General features: G+C 45.9%; 2 non-coding genes across 2 annotated transcripts; both read right to left on the reverse strand.

Moving 5' to 3' along the window:
- Positions 1 to 16,791: 16,791 nt before the first annotated feature.
- TRNAW-CCA (transfer RNA tryptophan (anticodon CCA)) lies at positions 16,792 to 16,863 on the reverse strand. The gene has a single exon. It is a non-coding gene; the product is annotated as a tRNA-Trp (tRNA).
- A 1,234-nt stretch (positions 16,864 to 18,097) lies between these two features.
- On the reverse strand, positions 18,098 to 18,169 carry TRNAW-CCA (transfer RNA tryptophan (anticodon CCA)). Its single transcript has one exon. It is a non-coding gene; the product is annotated as a tRNA-Trp (tRNA).
- Between the last annotated feature and the right edge of the window lie 415 nt (positions 18,170 to 18,584).

Consider the following 18,584-nt stretch of genomic DNA (forward strand, 5'->3'; position numbering starts at 1 on the left):
GACCCGGACGTGATTAGAACACGCAACCTTCTGATCTGGAGTCAGACGTGCTAAAGTTGCACCACCGAGTCCGCTTAATGTAGCCGTTCGCACACACGCGGTAGCATGTTTTCTCGGCCTTCTGTCGATGAAGCACAGGTGAAGAGACAAGTCATTGTAGACAGACAAATAAGTAGATAGACAGATAGATGAAAATATTAAAAGAGAATTTTACCCGGACGTGATTCGAACACGCAACCTTCTGATCTTGAGTCAGACGTGCTACGGTGTCGCCACCGCGTCCGTTTAGGGTAGCCGTTCGCACACACGTGGTAGCATGATTTGCTCGGCCTTCTGTCGATGAAGCACACCTAAAGAGAAGAGTCATTGCAGACAGACAAATAAGTAGATAGACAGATAGATGAAAATAGTAAAAAAGAGTACTTGACCCGAACGTGATTCGAACCCGCAACCTTCTGATCTGGAGTCAGACGTGCTACTGTGTCGCCACCGAATTCACTTTGTGTAGCCGTTCGCACCCATGCGGTAGCATGTTTTGCTCGGCCTTCTGTCGATGCAGCACAGGTAAAGAGACAAGTAATTGTAGACAGACAAATAAGTAGATTGACAGATGAAAATAATAAGAAATAGAATTTGACCCGGACGCGATTCGAACACGTAACCTTGTGATCTGGAGTCAGACGTGCTACCGTATCGCCACCGAGTATACTTAGTGTAGCCGTTCGCACACACGCGGTAGCATGTTTTGCTCTGCCTTCTGACGATGAAGCACAGGTAAAGAGACAAGTCATTGTAGACAGACAAATAGGTGGATAGACAGATGAAAATATTAAAAAAAAAAGAATTTGACCCGGACTTGATTGGAACACGCAACCTTCTGATCTGGAGTCAGACGTGCTAAAGTTGCGCCACTGAGTCCGCTTAGAGTAACCGTTCGCACACACGCGGTAGCATGTTTTGCTCGGCCTTCTGTCGATGAAGCACAGGTAAGGAGACATGTCATTGTAGACAGACAAATAAATAGGTAGACAGATGAAAATAATATAAAGAGAACTTGACCCGGACGTGATTCGAACACGCAACCTTCTGATCTGCAGTCAGACGTGCTACCGGGTCGCCACCGAGTCCACTTAGTGTAGCAGTACGCACACACGCGGTAGCATGTTTTGCTCGGCCTTCTGTCGATGAAGCACAGGTAAAGAGACAAGTCATTTTAGACAGACAAATAAGTAGATAGACAGATAGATGAAAATAATAAAAAGAGAATTTGACCCGGACGTGATTCCAACATTTAACCTACTGATCTGGAGTCAGACGCGCTACCGTTGCACCTCCGAGTCCGCTCAGGGCAGCCGTTCGCACAAACGTGGTAGCATGTTTTGCTCGGCCTTCTGTCGATGAAGCCGAGGTAAAGAGACAAGTCATTGTAGACAGACAAATAAGTAGATAGACAGATAGATGAAAATAACAAAAGAGAGAACTTGACATCGACGTGATTCGAACACGCAACCTTCTGATCTGGAGTCAGACGTGCTAAAGTTGCACCACCGAGTCCGCTAAATGTAGCCGTTCGCACACACGCGGTAGCATGTTTTCTCGGCCTTCTGTCGATGAAGCACAGGTGAAGAGACAAGTCATTGTAGACAGACAAATAAGTAGATAGACAGATAGATGAAAATATTAAAAGAGAATTTTACCCGGACGTGATTCGAACACGCAACCTTCTGATCAGGAGTCAGACGTGCTACCGTGTCGCCACCGCGTCCATTTAGGGTAGCCGTTCGCACACACGTGGTAGCATGGTTTGCTCGGCCTTCTGTCGATGAAGCACACCTAAAGAGAAGAGTCATTATAGACAGACAAATAAGTAGATAGACAGATAGATGAAAATAGTAAAAAAGAGAACTTGACCCGAAGGTGATTCGAACCCGCAACCTTCTGATCTGGATTCAGACGTGCTACTGTGTCGCCACCGATTCCACATTGTGTAGCCGTTCGCACACACGCGGTAGCATGTTTTGCTCGGCCTTCTGTCGATTAAGCACAGGTGAAGAGACAAGTTATTGTAGACAAACAAATAAGTAGATAGAGTCAAATATTAAGAAAGAGAATTTGACCCGGACGCGATTCGAACACGCAACCTTCTGATCTGGAGTCGGACGCGCTAACAGTTCGCCACCGAGTCCACTTAGGGTAGCCGTTCGCTTACACGTGGTAGCATGTTATGCTCGGCCTTCTATCGATGAAGCACAGGTAAAGAAACAAGTCGTTGTAGACAGACAAAGAGGTAAATAGACAGATTAAAATAACAAAAACGAGAACTTAACACGGACGTGATTCGAACACGCAACCCTCTGATCTGTAGTAAGACGCGCTACCGTGTCGCCACCGAATCCACTTAGCGCAGCCGTTCGCACACACGCGGTAGCTTGTTTTGCTCGGCCTTCTGTCGATGAAGCACAGGTAACGAGACAAGTCATTGTAGACAGACAAATAAGTAGATAGACAAATAGATGAAAATAATAAAAAAGAGAATTTTACTCGGACGTGATTCGAACATGCAACCTTCTGATCTGGAGTCAGACGTGCTAAATTTGCGCCACTAAGTCCGCTTAGAGTAACCGTTCGCACACACGCGGTAGCATGTTTTGCTCGGCCTTCTGTCGATGAAGCACAGGTAAAGGGACAAGTCATTGCAGACAGACAAATAAGTAGATAGACAGATAGATGAAAATAACAAAAGAGAGGACTTGACATCGACGTGATTCGAACACGCAACCTTCTGATCTGGAGTCAGACGTGCTAAAGTTGCGCCACCGAGTCCGCTTAGGGTAGCCGTTCGCACACACGTGGTAGCATGTTTTGCACGGCCTGATGTCGATGAAGCACAGGTAAAGAACAAGTCATTTTAGACAGACAAATAAGTAGATAGACAGATAGATGAAAATAACAAAAGAGAGAACTTGACATCGACGTGATTCGAACACGCAACCTTCTGATCTGGAGTCAGACGTCCTACCGGGTCGCCACCGAGTCCACTTTGTGTAGCCGTTCGCACACACGCGGTAGCATGTTTTGCTCGACCTTCTGTCGATGAAGCATAGGTAAAGAGAGAAGTCATTGTAGACAGACAAATAAGTAGATAGACAGATAGATGAAAATAATAAAAAGAGAATTTGACCCGGACCTGATTGGAACACGCAACCTTGTGATCTGGAGTCAGACGTGCTACTGTATCGCCACCGAGTACACTTATTGTAGCCGTTCGCACACACGCGGTAGCATGTTTTGCTCGGGCTTCTGTCGATGAAGCACAGGTAAAGAGACAAGTCATTGTAGACAGACAAGTAAGCGGATAGACAGATAAAAATAATAAAAAAAAGAATTTGACCCGGACTTGATTCGAACACGCAACCTTCTGATCTGGAGTCAGACGTGCTAAAGTTGCGCCACTGAGTCCGCTTAGAGTAACCGTTCGCACACACGCGGTAGCATGTTTTGCTCGGCATTCTGTCGATGAAGCATAGGTAAAGGGACAAGTCATTGCAGACAGACAAATAAGTAGATAGACAGATAGATGAAAATACAAAAAAGAGAATTTGACGCGGACGTGAATAGAACACGCAACCTTCTGATCTGGAGTCAGACGTGCTAAAGTTGCGCCACCGAGTCCGCTTAGGGTAGCCGTTCGCACACACGTGGTAGCATGTTTTGCACGGCCTGATGTCGATGAAGCACAGGTAAAGGGACAAGTCATTTTAGACAGACAAATAAGTAGATAGACAGATAGATGAAAATAATAAAAAGAGAATTTGACCCGGACGTGATTCGAACATTTAGCCTGCTGATCTGGAGTCAGACGCGCTACCGTTGCACCTCCAAGTCCGCTCAGGGCAGCCGTTCGCACACACGTGGTAGCATGTTTTGCTCGGCCTTCTGTCGATGAAGCACAGGTAAAGAGACAAGTCATGGTAGACAGACAAATAAGTAGATAGACAGATAGATGAAAATAACAAAAGAGAGAACTTGACATCGACGTGATTCGAACACGCAACCTTCTGATCTGGCGTCAGACGTGCTAAAGTTGCGCCACTGAGTCCGCTTAGAGTAACCATTCGCACACACGCGGTAGCATCTTTTGCTCGGCCTTCTGTCGATGAAGCACAGGTAAACGGACAAGTCATTGCAGACAGACAAATAAGTAGATAGACAGATAGATGAAAATAATAAAGAGAGAATTCGACCCGGACGTGATTCTAACATTTAACCTTCTGATCTGGAGTCGGACGTGCTAACAGTTCGCCACCGAGTCCACTTAGGGTAGCCGTTCGCTTACACGTGGTAGCATGCTATGCTCGGCCTTCTATCGATGAAGCACAGGTAAAGAAACAAGTCGTTGTAGACAGACAAAGAGGTAAATAGACAGATTAAAATAACAAAAACGAGAACTTAACACGGACGTGATTCGAACACGCAACCCTCTGATCTGTAGCAAGACGCGCTACCGTGTCGCCACCGAATCCACTTAGCGCAGCCGTTCGCACACACGCGGTAGCTTGTTTTGCTCGGCCTTCTGTCGATGAAGCACAGGTAACGAGACAAGTCATTGTAGACAGAGAAATAAGTAGATAGACAAATAGATGAAAATAATAAAAAAAGAGAATTTTACTCGGACGTGATTCGAACATGCAACCTTCTGATCTGGAGTCAGACGTGCTAAATTTGCGCCACTAAGTCCGCTTAGAGTAACCGTTCGCACACACGCGGTAGCATGTTTTGCTCGGCCTTCTGTCGATGAAGCACAGGTAAAGGGACAAGTCATTGCAGACAGACAAATAAGTAGATAGACAGATAGATGAAAATATTAAAAAGAGAATTTGACGCGGACGTGATTAGAACACGCAATCTTCTGATCTGTAGACAGACGTGCTAAAGTTGCGCCACCAAGTCCGCTTAGGGTAGCCGTTCGCACACGCGTGGTAGCATGTTTTGCACGGCCTTATGTCGAAGAAGCATAGGTAAAGGGACAAGTCATTTTAGACAGACAAATAAGTAGATAGACAGATAGATGAAAATAACAAAAGAGAGGACTTGACATCGACGTGATTCGAACACGCAACCTTCTGATCTGGAGTCAGACGTGCTAAAGTTGCGCCACCGAGTCCGCTTAGGGTAGCCGTTCGCACACACGTGGTAGCATGTTTTGCACGGCCTGATGTCGATGAAGCACAGGTAAAGGGACAAGTCATTTTAGACAGACAAATAAGTAGATAGACAGATAGATGAAAATAACAAAAGAGAGAACTTGACATCGACGTGATTCGAACACGCAACCTTCTGATCTGGAGTCAGACGTCCTACCGGGTCGCCACCGAGTCCACTTTGTGTAGCCGTTCGCACACACGCGGTAGCATGTTTTGCTCGACCTTCTGTCGATGAAGCATAGGTAAAGAGAGAAGTCATTGTAGACAGACAAATAAGTAGATAGACAGATAGATGAAAATAATAAAAAGGCGAATTTGACCCGGACGTGATTCAAGCTCGCAACCTTCTGATCAGGAGTCAGACGTGCTACCGTGTCGCCACCGCGTCCATTTGGGGTAGCCGTTCGCACACACGTGGTAGCATGATTTGCTCGGCCTTCTGTCGATGAAGCATACCTAAAGAGAAGAGTCATTGTAGACAAACAAATAAGTAGGTAGACAGATAGATGAAAATAGTAAAAAAGAGAACTTGACCCGAACGTGATTTGAACCCGCAACCTTCTGATCTGGAGTCAGACGTGCTACTGTGTCGCCACCGAGTCCACTTTGTGTAGCCGTTCGCACACACGCGGTAGCATCTTTTGCTCGGCCTTCTGTCGATGAAGCACAGGTAAACGGACAAGTCATTGCAGACAGACAAATAAGTAGATAGACAGATAGATGAAAATAATAAAGAGAGAATTTGACCCGGACGTGATTCTAACATTTAACCTTCTGATCTGGAGTCGGACGCGCTAACAGTTCGCCACCGAGTCCACTAAGGGTAGCCGTTCGCACACACGTGGTAGCATGTTTTGCTCGGCCTTCTATCGATGAAGCACAGGTAAAGAAACAAGTCGTTGTAGACAGACAAAGAGGTAAATAGACAGATGAAAATAATAAAAAAGAGAATTTGACCCGGACGTGATTCGAACACGCAACCTTCTGATCTGGAGTCAGACGTGCTACCGTGTCGCCACCGAGTCCACTTAGTGAAGCCGTTCGTACACACGCGGTAGCATGTTTCGCTCGGCCTTCTGTCGATGAAGACAGGTAAGGAGACAAGTCATCGTAGACAGACAAATAAAAAGATAAACAGATGAAAATAATAAAAAAGAGAATTCTACCCGGACGTGATTCGAACACGCAACCTTCAGATCTGGAGTCAGACGTGCTACTGTATTGCCACAGAGTGCGTTAGGTAACCATTCGCACAAACGTGGTAGCATGTTTTGCACGGCCTTCTGTCGATGAAGCACAGGTAAAGAGACAAGTCATTGTAGACACACAGATAAGTACATAGACAGATAGATGAAAATAATAAAAAAGAGTATTTCACCCGGACGTGATTCGAACACGCAACCTTCTGATCTGGAGTCAGACGTGCTACTGTGTCGCCACCGAGTCCGTTAGGTAACCATTCGCACACACGTGGTAGCATGTTTTGCTCGGCCTTCTGTCGATGAAGCACAGGTAAAGATACAAGTCGTTGTAGACAGACAAAGAGGTAGATAGAGGGATGAAAATAACAAAAACGAGAACTTAACACAGACGTGATTCGATGATTGATTGATATGTGGGGTTTAACGTCCCAAAACCACTATATGATTATGAGAGACGCCGTAGTGGAGGGCTCCGGAAATTTTGACCGCCTGGGGTTCTTTAACGTGCACCCAAATCTGAGCTCACGGGCCTACAACATTTCCGCCTCCATCGGAAATGCAGCCGCCGCAGCCGGGATTTGAACCCGCGACCTGCGGGTCAGCAGCCGAGTACCTTAGCCACTAGACCACCACGGCGGGGCGACGTGATTCGAACACGCAACCCTCTGATCTGTATTAAGACGCGCTACCGTTTCGCACCGAATCCACTTAGCGTAGCCGTTCGCACACACGCGGTAGCTTTTTTTGCTCTGCCTTCTGTCGATGAAGCACAGGTAACGAGACAAGTCATTGTACACAGACAAATAAGTAGATAGACAAATAGATGAAAATAATAAAAAAGAGAATTTGACCCGGACGTGATTCGAACACGTAACCTTCTGATCTGGAGTCAGATGTGCTACTGTGTCGCCACCGAGTCCGTTAGGTAACCGTTCGCACACACGTGGTAGCATGGTTTGCTCGGCCTTCTGTCGATGAAGCACACCTAAAGAGAAGAGTCATTATAGACAGACAAATAAGTAGATAGACAGATAGATAAAAATAGTAAAAAAGAGAACTTGACCCGAAGGTGATTCGAACCCGCAACCTTCTGATCTGGATTCAGACGTGCTACTGTGTCGCCACCGATTCCACATTGTGTAGCCGTTCGCACACACGCGGTAGCATGTTTTGCTCGGCCTTCTGTCGATTAAGCACAGGTGAAGAGACAAGTTATTGTAGACAAACAAATAAGTAGATAGAGTCAAATATTAAGAAAGAGAATTTGACCCGGACGCGATTCGAACACGCAACCTTCTGATCTGGAGTCGGACGCGCTAACAGTTCGCCACCGAGTCCACTTAGGGTAGCCGTTCGCTTACACGTGGTAGCATGTTATGCTCGGCCTTCTATCGATGAAGCACAGGTAAAGAAACAAGTCGTTGTAGACAGACAAAGAGGTAAATAGACAGATTAAAATAACAAAAACGAGAACTTAACACGGACGTGATTCGAACACGCAACCCTCTGATCTGTAGTAAGACGCGCTACCGTGTCGCCACCGAATCCACTTAGCGCAGCCGTTCGCACACACGCGGTAGCTTGTTTTGCTCGGCCTTCTGTCGATGAAGCACAGGTAACGAGACAAGTCATTGTAGACAGACAAATAAGTAGATAGACAAATAGATGAAAATAATAAAAAAGAGAATTTTACTCGGACGTGATTCGAACATGCAACCTTCTGATCTGGAGTCAGACGTGCTAAATTTGCGCCACTAAGTCCGCTTAGAGTAACCGTTCGCACACACGCGGTAGCATGTTTTGCTCGGCCTTCTGTCGATGAAGCACAGGTAAAGGGACAAGTCATTGCAGACAGACAAATAAGTAGATAGACAGATAGATGAAAATAATAAAAAGAGAATTTGACCCGGACCTGATTGGAACACGCAACCTTGTGATCTGGAGTCAGACGTGCTACTGTATCGCCACCGAGTACACTTAGTGTAGCCGTTCGCACACACGCGGTAGCATGTTTTGCTCGGGCTTCTGTCGATGAAGCACAGGTAAAGAGACAAGTCATTGTCGACAGACAAATAAGCGGATAGACAGATAAAAATAATAAAAAAAAGAATTTGACCCGGACTTGATTCGAACACGCAACCTTCTGATCTGGAGTCAGACGTGCTAATGTTGCGCCACTGAGTCCGCTTAGAGTAACCGTTCGCACACACGCGGTAGCATGTTTTGCTCGGCATTCTGTCGATGAAGCACAGGTAAAGGGACAAGTCATTGCAGACAGACAAATAAGTAGATAGACAGATAGATGAAAATACAAAAAAGAGAATTTGACGCGGACGTGAATAGAACACGCAACCTTCTGATCTGGAGTCAGACGTGCTAAAGTTGCGCCACCGAGTCCGCTTAGGGTAGCCGTTCGCACACACGTGGTAGCATGTTTTGCACGGCCTGATGTCGATGAAGCACAGGTAAAGGGACAAGTCATTTTAGACAGACAAATAAGTAGATAGACAGATAGATGAAAATAATAAAAAGAGAATTTGACCCGGACGTGATTCGAACATTTAGCCTACTGATCTGGAGTCAGACGCGCTACCGTTGCACCTCCAAGTCCGCTCAGGGCAGCCGTTCGCACACACGTGGTAGCATGTTTTGCTCGGCCTTCTGTCGATGAAGCACAAGTAAAGAGACAAGTCATGGTAGACAGACAAATAAGTAGATAGACAGATAGATGAAAATAACAAAAGAGAGAACTTGACATCGACGTGATTCGAACACGCAACCTTCTGATCTGGAGTCAGACGTCCTACCGGGTCGCCACCGAGTCCACTTTGTGTAGCCGTTCGCACACACGCGGTAGCATGTTTTGCTCGACCTTCTGTCGATGCAGCACAGGTAAAGAGACAAGTCATTGTAGACATTCAGATAAGTAGATAGACAGATAGATGAAAATAATAAAAAAGAGGATTTGACCCGGACGTGATTCGAACACGCAACCTTCTGATCTGGCGTCAGACGTGCTAAAGTTGCGCCACTGAGTCCGCTTAGAGTAACCATTCGCACACACGCGGTAGCATCTTTTGCTCGGCCTTCTGTCGATGAAGCACAGGTAAACAGACAAGTCATTGCAGACAGACAAATAAGTAGATAGACAGATAGATGAAAATAATAAAGAGAGAATTCGACCCGGACGTGATTCTAACATTTAACCTTCTGATCTGGAGTCGGACGTGCTAACAGTTCGCCACCGAGTCCACTTAGGGTAGCCGTTCGCTTACACGTGGTAGCATGCTATGCTCGGCCTTCTATCGATGAAGCACAGGTAAAGAAACAAGTCGTTGTAGACAGACAAAGAGGTAAATAGACAGATTAAAATAACAAAAACGAGAACTTAACACGGACGTGATTCGAACACGCAACCCTCTGATCTGTAGTAAGACGCGCTACCGTGTCGCCACCGAATCCACTTAGCGCAGCCGTTCGCACACACGCGGTAGCTTGTTTTGCTCGGCCTTCTGTCGATGAAGCACAGGTAACGAGACAAGTCATTGTAGACAGAGAAATAAGTAGATAGACAAATAGATGAAAATAATAAAAAAAGAGAATTTTACTCGGACGTGATTCGAACATGCAACCTTCTGATCTGGAGTCAGACGTGCTAAATTTGCGCCACTAAGTCCGCTTAGAGTAACCGTTCGCACACACGCGGTAGCATGTTTTGCTCGGCCTTCTGTCGATGAAGCACAGGTAAAGGGACAAGTCATTGCAGACAGACAAATAAGTAGATAGACAGATAGATGAAAATATTAAAAAGAGAATTTGACGCGGACGTGATTAGAACACGCAATCTTCTGATCTGTAGACAGACGTGCTAAAGTTGCGCCACCAAGTCCGCTTAGGGTAGCCGTTCACACACGCGTGGTAGCATGTTTTGCACGGCCTTATGTCGAAGAAGCATAGGTAAAGGGACAAGTCATTTTAGACAGACAAATAAGTAGATAGACAGATAGATGAAAATAACAAAAGAGAGGACTTGACATCGACGTGATTCGAACACGCAACCTTCTGATCTGGAGTCAGACGTGCTAAAGTTGCGCCACCGAGTCCGCTTAGGGTAGCCGTTCGCACACACGTGGTAGCATGTTTTGCACGGCCTGATGTCGATGAAGCACAGGTAAAGGGACAAGTCATTTTAGACAGACAAATAAGTAGATAGACAGATAGATGAAAATAACAAAAGAGAGAACTTGACATCGACGTGATTCGAACACGCAACCTTCTGATCTGGAGTCAGACGTCCTACCGGGTCGCCACCGAGTCCACTTTGTGTAGCCGTTCGCACACACGCGGTAGCATGTTTTGCTCGACCTTCTGTCGATGAAGCATAGGTAAAGAGAGAAGTCATTGTAGACAGACAAATAAGTAGATAGACAGATAGATGAAAATAATAAAAAGGCGAATTTGACCCGGACGTGATTCAAGCTCGCAACCTTCTGATCAGGAGTCAGACGTGCTACCGTGTCGCCACCGCGTCCATTTGGGGTAGCCGTTCGCACACACGTGGTAGCATGATTTGCTCGGCCTTCTGTCGATGAAGCATACCTAAAGAGAAGAGTCATTGTAGACAAACAAATAAGTAGGTAGACAGATAGATGAAAATAGTAAAAAAGAGAACTTGACCCGAACGTGATTTGAACCCGCAACCTTCTGATCTGGAGTCAGACGTGCTACTGTGTCGCCACCGAGTCCACTTTGTGTAGCCGTTCGCACACACGCGGTAGCATCTTTTGCTCGGCCTTCTGTCGATGAAGCACAGGTAAACGGACAAGTCATTGCAGACAGACAAATAAGTAGATAGACACATGAAAATAATAAGAAAGAGAATTTGACCCGGACGCGATTTGAACACGAAACGTTCTGATCTGGAGTCGGACGTGCTAACAGTTCGCCACCGAGTCCACTTAGGGTAGCCGTTCGCACACACGTGTTAGCATGTTTTGCTCGGCCTTCTATCGATGAAGCACAGGTAAAGAAACATGTCGTTGTAGACAGACAAAGAGGTAGATAGACGGATGAAAATAACAAAAACGAGAACTTAACACGGACGTGATTCGAACACGCAACCTTCTGATCTGGAGTCAGACGTGCTACAGTGTTGCCACCGAGTCCGTAAGGTAACCATTCGCACACACGTGGTAGCATGTTTTGCTCGGCCTTCTGTCGATGAAGCACAGGTAAAGAGACAAGTCATTGTAGACATACAGATAAGTAGATAGACAGATAGATGAAAATATTAAAAAAGAGGATTTGACCCGGACGTGATTCGAACACGCAACCTTGTGATCTGGAGTCAGACGTGCTACTGTATCGCCACCGAGTACACTTAGTGTAGCCGTTCGCAAACACGCGGTAGCATGTTATGCTCGGCCTTCTGTCGATGAAGCATAGGTAAAGAGAGAAGTCATTGTAGACAGACAAATAAGTAGATAGACAGATAGATGAAAATAATAAAAAGGCGAATTTGACCCGGACGTGATTCAAACTCGCAACCTTCTGATCAGGAGTCAGACGTGCTACCGTGTCGCCACCGCGTCCATTTAGGGTAGCCGTTCGCACAAAGGTGGTAGCATGTTTTGCTCGGCCTTCTGTCGATGAAGCACAGGTAAAGAGACATGTCATTGTAGACAGACAAATAAATAGATAGACACATGAAAATAATAAGAAAGAGAATTTGACCCGGACGCGAATCGAACACGAAACGTTCTGATCTGGAGTCGGACGTGCTAACAGTTCGCCACCGAGTCCACTTAGGGTAGCCGTTCGCACACACGTGTTAGCATGTTTTGCTCGGCCTTCTATCGATGAAGCACAGGTAAAGAAACATGTCGTTGTAGACAGACAAAGAGGTAGATAGACGGATGAAAATAACAAAAACGAGAACTTATCACGGACGTGATTCGAACACGCAACCTTCTGATCTGGAGTCAGACGTGCTACAGTGTCGCCACCGAGTCCGTTACGTAACCATTCACACACACGTGGTAGCATGTTTTGCTCGGCCTTCTGTCGATGAAGCACAGGTAAAGAGACAAGTCATGGTAGACAGACAAATAAGTAGATAGACAGATAGATGAAAATAACAAAAGAGAGAACTTGACATCGACGTGATTCAAACTCGCAACCTTCTGATCAGGAGTCAGACGTGCTACCGTGTCGCCACCGCGTCCATTTAGGGTAGCCGTTCGCACACACGTGGTAGCATGATTTGCTCGGCCTTATGTCGATGAAGCACAGGTAAAGGGACAAGTCATTTTAGACAGACAAATAAGTAGATAGACAGATAGATGAAAATAATAAAAAGAGAATTTGACCCGGACGTGATTCGAACATTTAACCTACTAATCTGAAGTCAGACGCGCTACCGTTGCACCTGCGGGTCCGCTCAGGGCAGCCGTTCGCACACACGTGGTAGCATCTTTTTCTTGGCCTTCTGTCGATGAAGCACAGGTAAAGAGACAAGTCATTGTAGATAGACAAATAAGTAGATAGACAGATAGATGAAAATAACAAAAGAGAGAACTTCACATCGACGTGATTCGAACACGCAACCTTCTGATCTGGAGTCAGACATCCTAACGGGTCGCCACCGAGTTGACTTAGTGTAGCCGTTCGCACACACGCAGTAGCATGTATTGCTCGGCCTTCTGTCGATGAAGCACAGGTAAAGAGACATGTCATTGTAGAAAGACAAATAAATAGATAGACAGATGAAAATAATAAAAAGAGAACTTGACCCAGACGTGATTCGAACACGAAACCTTCTGATCTGGAGTCAGACGTGCTACCGGGTCGCTACCGATTCCACTTAGTGTAGCCGTACGCACACACGTGGTAGCATGTTTTGCTCGGCCTTCTGTCGATGAAGCACAGGTAAAGAGACAAGTCTTTGTAGACAAATAAGTAGATAGACAGATAGATGAAAATAATAAAAAAGCGAATTTGACCCGGACGTGATTCAAACTCGCAACCTTCTGATCTGGAGTCAGACGTGCTACCGTGTCGCCACTGCGTTCGTTTAGGGTAGCCGTTCGCACACACGTGGTAGCATGATTTGCTCCGCCTTCTGTCAATGAAGCACACCTAAAGAGAAGATTCATTGTAGACAGAAAAATAAGTAGATAGACAAATAGATGAAAATAGTAAAAAAGAGAACTTGACCCGAACGTGATTTGAACCCGCAACCTTCTGATCAGGAGTCAGACGTGCTACTGTGTCGCCACCGGGTCCACTTTGTGTAGCCGTTCGCACACACGCGGTAGCATGTTTTGATCGGCCTTCTGTCGATGCAGCACAGGTAAAGAGACAAGTCATTGTAGACAGACAAATAAGTAGATAGACAGATAGATGAAAATAACAGAAGAGAGAATTTGACATCGACGTGATTCGAACACGCAACCTTCTGATCTGGAGTCAGACGTCCTACCGGGTCGCCACCGAGTCCACTTTGTGTAGCCGTTCGCACACACGCGGTAGCATGTTTCGCTCGGCTTTCTGTCGATGAAGACAGGTAAGGAGACAAGTCATCATAGACAGACAAATAAAAAGATAAACATATGAAAATAATGAAAAAGAGAATTTGACCCGGACGTGATCCGAACACGCAACCTTCAGATCTGGAGTCAGACGTGCTACTGTGTCGCCACAGAGTCCGTTAGTTAACCATTCGCACAAACGTGGTAGCATGTTTTGCTCGGCCTTCTGTCGATGAAGCACAGGTAAAGAGACAAGTCATTGTTGACATACAGATAAGTAGATAGACAGACAGATGAAAATAATAAAAAAGAGGATTTCACCCGGACGTGATTCGAACACGCAACCTTCTGATCTGGAGTCAGACGTGCTACTGTGTCGCCACCGAGTCCGTTAGGTAACCATTCGCACACACGTGGTAGCATGTTTTGCTCGGCCTTCTGTCGATGAAGCACAGGTAAAGATACAAGTCGTTGTAGACAGACAAAGAGGTAGATAGGCGGATGAAAATAACAAAAACGAGAACTTAACACGGACGTGATTCGAACACGCAACCCTCTGATCTGTATTAAGACGCGCTACCGTTTCGCACCGAATCCACTTCGCGTAGCCGTTCGCACACACGCGGTAGCTTGTTTTGCTCGGCCTTCTGTCGATGAAGCACAGGTAACGAGACAAGTCATTGTACACAGACAAATAAGCAGATAGACAAATAGATGAAAATAATAAAGAAGAGAATTTGACCCGGACGTGATTCGAACACGCAACCTTCTGATCTGGAGTCAGATGTGCTATTGTGTCGCCACCGAGTCCGTTAGGTAACCGTTCGCACACACGTGGTAGCATGTTTTGCTCGGCCTTCTGTCGATGAAGCACAGGTAAAGAGACAAGTCATTGTAGACATACAGATAAGTAGATAGACAGATAGATGAAAATAATAAAAAAGAGGATTTGACCCGGACGTGATTCGAGCACGCAACCTTGTGATCTGGAGTCAGACGTGCTACCGTATCGCCACCGAGTACCCTTAGTGTAGCCGTTCGCACACACGCGGTACCATGTTTTGCTCGGCCTTCTGTCGATGAAGCACAGGTAAAGAGACAAGTCATTGTAGGCAGACAAATAAGTGGATAGACAGATGAAAAGAATAAAAAAAAGAATTTGACCCGGACTTGATTCGAACACACAACCTTCTGATATTGAGCCAGACGTGCTAAAACTGCGCCACTGAGTCCGCTTAGAGTAACCGTTCGCACACACGCGGTAGCATGTTTTGCTCGGCCTTCTGTCGCTGAAGCACAGGTAAAGAGACAAGTCATTGTAGACACACAAATAAGTAGATAGACAGATAGATGAAAATACTAAAAAGAGAATTTGACTCGGACGTGATTAGAACACGCAACCTTCTGATCTGGAGTCAGACGTGCTAAAGTTGCGCCACCGAGTCCGCTTAGGGTGGCCGTTCGCACACACGTGGTAGCATGTTTTGCACGGCCTTATGTCGATGAAGCACAGGTAAAGGGACAAGTCATTTTAGACAGACAAATAAGTAGATAGACAGATAGATGAAAATAATAAAAAGAGAAATTGACCCGGACGTGATTCCAGCATTTAACCTACTGATCTGGAGTCAGGCGCATACCGTTGCACCTCCGAGTCCGCTCAGGGCAGCCGTTCGCACACACATGGTAGCATGTTTTGCTCGGCCTTGTGTCGATGAAGCACAAGTAAAGAGACAAGTCATTGTAGACAGACAAATAAGTAGATAGACAGATAGATGAAAATAACAAAAGAGAAAACTTGACATCGACGTGATTCGAACACGCAACATTCTGATCTGGAGTCAGACGTCCTACCGGGTCGCCACCGAGTTGACTTAGTGTAGCCGTTCGCACACACGCAGTAGCATGTATTGCTCGGCCTTCTGTCGATGAAGCACAGGTAAAGAGACATGTCATTGTAGAAAGACAAATAAATAGATAGACAGACGAAAATAATAAAAAGAGAACTTGACCCAGACGTGATTCGAACACGAAACCTTCTGATCTGGAGTCAGACGTGCTACCGGGTCGCTACCGAGTCCACTTAGTGTAGCCGTACGCACACACGTGGTAGCATGTTTTGCTCGGCCTTCTGTCGATGAAGCACAGGTAAAGAGACAAGTCTTTGTAGACAAATAAGTAGATAGACAGATAGATGAAAATAATAAAAAAGCGAATTTGACCCGGACGTGATTCAAACTCGCAACCTTCTGATCTGGAGTCAGGCGTGCTACCGTGTCGCCACTGCGTCCGTTTAGGGTAGCCGTTCGCACACACGTGGTAGCATGATTTGCTCGGCCTTCTGTCAATGAAGCACACCTAAAGAGAAGATTCATTGTAGACAGAAAAATAAGTAGATAGACAGATAGATGAAAATAGTAAAAAAGAGAACTTGACTCGAACGTGATTTGAGCCCGCAACCTTCTGATCAGGAGTCAGACGTGCTACTGTGTCGCCACCGGGTCCACTTTGTGTAGCCGTTCGCACACACGCGGTAGCATGTTTTGACCGGCCTTGTGTCGATGAAGCACAGGTAAAGAGACAAGTCATTGTAGACACACAGATAAGTACATAGACAGATAGATGAAAATAATAAAAAAGAGAATTTGACATCGATGTGATTCGAACACGCAACCTTCTGATCCCGAGTCAGACGTCCTACCGGGTCGCCACTGAGTTGACTTAGTGTAGCCGTTCGCACACACGCAGTAGCATGTATTGCTCGGCCTTCTGTCGATGAAGCATAGGTAAAGGGAGAAGTCATTGTAGACAGACAAATAAGTAGACAGATAGTTGAAAACAATAAAAAAGAGAATTTGACCCCAACGTGATTCGAACACGCAACCTTCTGATCTGGAGTCAGAAGCGCTACCATTGCGCCACCGAGTCCGCTTAGGGTAGCCATTCGCACACACGTGGTAGCATGTTTTTTCGGCCTTCTGTCGATGAAGCACAGGTAAAGGGACAAGTCATTTTAGACAGACAAATAAGTAGATAGACAGATGAAAATAATAAAAAAAAAGAATTTGACCCGGACTTGATTCGAACACGCAACCTTCTGATCTGGAGTCAGACGTGCTAAAGTTGCGCCACTGAGTCCGCTTAGAGTAATTGTTCGCACACACGCGGTAGCATGTTTTGCTCGACCTTCTGTCGATGAAGCACAGGTAAAGGGACAAGTCATTGCAGATAGACAAATAAGTAGATAGACAGATAGATGAAAATACTAAAAAGAGAATTTGACGCAGACGTGATTAGAACACTCAACCTCCTGATCTGGAGTCAGACGTGCTAAAGTTGCGCCACCGAGTCCTATAGGGTAGCCGTTCGCACACACGTGGTAGCATGTTTTGCACGGCCTTATGTCGATGAAGCACAGGTAAAGGGACAAGTCATTTTGATTGATATGTGGGGTTTGACGTCCCAAAACCACTATATGATTATGAGAGACGCCGTAGTGGAGGGCTCCGGAAATTTAGACCACCTGGGGTTCTTTAACGTGCACCCAAATCTGAGCACACGGGCCTACAACATTTCCGCCTCCATCGGAAATGCAGCCGCCGCAGCCGGGATTCGAACCCGCGCCCTTCGGGTCAGCAGCCGAGTACCTTAGCCACTAGACCACCGCGGCACGGCAAGTCATTTTAGACAGACAAATAAGTAGATAGACAGATAGATAAAAATAATAAAAAGAGAATTTGACCCGGACGTGATTTGAACATTTAACCTACTGATCTGGAGTCAGACGCGCTACCGTTGCACCTCTGAGTCCGCTCAGGGCAGCCGTTCGCACACATGTGGTAGCATGTTTTGCTCGGCCTTCTTTCGATGAAGCACAGGTAAAGAGACAAGTCATTGTAGACAGACAAATAAGTAGATAGACAGATAGATGAAAATAACAGAAGAGGGAATTTGACATCGACGTGATTCGAACACGCAACCTTCTGATTTGGAGTCAGACTTCCTACCGGGTCGCCACTGAGTTGACTTAGTGTAGCCGTTCGCACACACGCAGTAGCATGTATTGCTCGGCCTTCTGTCGATGAAGCATAGGTAAAGAGAGAAGTCATTGTAGACAGACAAATAAGTAGACAGATAGTTGAAAACAATAAAAAAGAGAATTTGACCCCGACGTGATTCGAACACGCAACCTTCTGATCTGGAGTCAGACGCGCTACGATTGCGCCACCGAGTCCGCTTAGGGTAGCCGTTCGCACACACGTGGTAGCATGTTTTTTCGGCCTTCTGTCGATGAAGCACAGGTAAAGAGACAAGTCATTGTAGACATACAGATAAGTAGATATACAGATAGATGGAAATAATAAAAAAGAGGATTTGACCCGGACCTGATTCGAACACGCAACCTTGTGATCTGGAGTTAGACGTGCTACCATATCGCCACCGAGTACACTTAGTGTAGCCATTCGCACACACGCGGTAGCATGTTTTGCTCGGCCTTCTGTCGATGAAGCACAGGTAAAGAGACAAGTCATTGTAGACAGACAAATAAGTGGATAGACAGATGAAAATAATAAAAAAAAGAATTTGACCCGGACTTGATTCGAACACGCACCCTTCTGACCTGGAGGAAGACGTGTTAGAGTTTCGCC

The sequence above is a fragment of the Rhipicephalus microplus genome, chromosome 5 (assembly GCF_043290135.1).
Source record: "Rhipicephalus microplus isolate Deutch F79 chromosome 5, USDA_Rmic, whole genome shotgun sequence".
Lineage (NCBI taxonomy): Eukaryota > Metazoa > Arthropoda > Arachnida > Ixodida > Ixodidae > Rhipicephalus > Rhipicephalus microplus.